At 46.0% G+C, this 2,205-nt stretch overlaps 1 non-coding gene across 1 annotated transcript; it reads left to right on the top strand.

Moving 5' to 3' along the window:
* Positions 1-529: 529 nt before the first annotated feature.
* On the top strand, positions 530-633 carry LOC116624797. Its single transcript, XR_004297953.1, has one exon. It is a non-coding gene; the product is annotated as a U6 spliceosomal RNA (small nuclear RNA).
* The last annotated feature ends 1,572 nt before the right edge of the window (positions 634-2,205 follow it).

Here is a 2,205-nt window from a genome sequence, read left to right as displayed (position 1 = left end):
TGTCAATATGATAATAATCTGCAACTCTCAGAGTCAGACCCAACTTCCCATTGCTCCTTCAACACAAACCCGCAAGCGGGGCAAGCCTCTCCTCCTCCTGCCCCCTGACTTACATCTTGGCTCGGGAATCTCTGATTGCTCTTCTCTCTTCACGAACCCTCCCTACCCTTCAATAATCCCTTCTTCATCCACACAAAGACGCCTCCCCCGGCTCTGTTGGCCAACATTGATCTCTTTGTCTAAACTACATTCGCTTTGCCCCTTACATATCTCATGCTTTATCTTCTGGAGATCCTAAGTCCCAGAGCACTTCACTAGGGAGGAGCTTGCGCCTTTGCCCCATCTGTCCAAGGCATTCCCACAGTGCCTAACACAGAGCCAAGAGTTCAGGGGGTCCTCAGTGTGTGCTTGCTGAGTCTCAGAGGCTGGACACTCCGAACACCTAGGCGGCGGTGCATCGAGCAGGTGGGCCGAGGCAAGCTAGAGAAGGAGTTCAAAGTCAAAGGATTTCTTAAAAAGCGGTACTAGTGTGCTCACTTCAGCAGCACATACACTAACATTGGAACGATACAGAGATCAGTATGGCCCCTGCGCAAGGATGACACGCAAATCCGCGAAGCATCCCACATTTTAAAAAATAAATAAATAAAAATTTTAAAATAAATAAATAAATAAAAAGCGGTACTAGCGAAACAGGACTGCTGTTGATCTGCATGCATCAGGTTTGCAAATCCTGGTCTCCAAATGATTAGCAAGCAATGTCTGGCCCCCTACCCTGGGAAAACAAATCCGTAAATGAACAGCAGAGAAGCATTACTCGCTTCATTCTGGACTTCTCCCCTTGACCCAGGTTTGTTTCTGGACAAAGGGGCACCCCAGGAAGCCACATTCAGACTGTGTAAAGGCATCCCACTGTAAAGGGGCCATTACGCTCAGGGAACTAGTGTCTTTCGGGTCTCACCCTGACCCTGAGCCCAGCTCTTTTCCCTTCTGGAATCTATGCCAGGTCTCTGCTCAGATACGGTTTGCCATGAAGCTCTGGGGGTAGGTGTCAGGGGGCAGGAAGGCAAAGGGTGGAAATCAGCGGACCCTGTCTCTCTGTGCAGTGCTATCTGGGGGCAGAAACCAGCTTGGCTTCTTTCCTAAGGATTTGGGATGGGGATGTTGGCCTTTGGGAGAACAGAGAGATCTAGGTCAAAGGCTAGTTGAGGAAGAAGGTAGAAATATCTTTCTTCTGAAAGAAGGCTAAATATGGAGACATGCCCCCAAAGACGTGAGAAAATGGGAGTCTTTACTTTTGATGAGAACAAGGAATGTAAGATAATTGAAAGATGAAGGCAAATGTCTTTCAGTTTGCTTTTTTGAAGATACTCATCTAAAAATAAGATCATGTGGAGATGAAATGACATGTCTGAGTGCTGCTAACAGTAGCCCTTTTGGGGCCAGGAGATATGGAGCAAAATGTGTTCAAAAAGAGATTTCTCTCTGAAAACCATTACTCACTGCCCTGCTGCCAAGGTCACTGAGAGCTGTAGTTTTGCTGCTGTGAAACTGTTTACATCCAAGAAGACTCAGGGACACAAGGTCATGGGAGGTAAGCAAGCCTGGAGACCTCAAAGGCAAAAGACAATAAACACAGGAACTTTCAGGGCTTTTAAAGAAGCTCAATTGGGCCAAACAAATTCCCACTTCAGATGTAGAGTCACAACATCTTGTAGCAGATGGGAATAGGAGTGGAGCAAGAGTTGGTTCAAACGGAAGTACCGTGCGGTTTTATCAGGACCAAAACAGGCCACGGAGAGTTAAGGCCTGGAAAGGTTCTTCAAACATGTCTGGACTAGAATGAAAACTCAACTGGCATGGAGCAGAGGGATTAAATTCAGGAGCAAGTTTCCAAGGAGACCTGTAAGAACCCAGTTGGAGGAAAACCTCTTTCAGAAAATTCCTAAAATGGAATGAGTCGCCACCGAAGCAATGGGAGCACATTCAGTGAAATGACCAGGAGTGGATGGAGGCCTGATGCGGGGGAGACTCAGCTACAACCTGAAGAGGTATTTCGTCAGCAAATATTTGGGTATATTTAATTGAAATGCATTTATAGTAAGTCGGTGCCTACAGAAAAAATGTTAAAATATTCTCTCTGGAAATAATGTGGAATTTGGTCCTAAATTTGACCACTCACATTAAGCAGTCTGAATAAATATG

This window comes from Phoca vitulina, unplaced genomic scaffold, assembly GCF_004348235.1.
Source record: "Phoca vitulina isolate PV1807 unplaced genomic scaffold, GSC_HSeal_1.0 scaffold70, whole genome shotgun sequence".
NCBI classification, from domain to species: domain Eukaryota; kingdom Metazoa; phylum Chordata; class Mammalia; order Carnivora; family Phocidae; genus Phoca; species Phoca vitulina.
The sequence above is the reverse complement of the archived record's forward strand: the minus strand, read 5'-3'. Positions and strand labels throughout refer to the sequence as shown.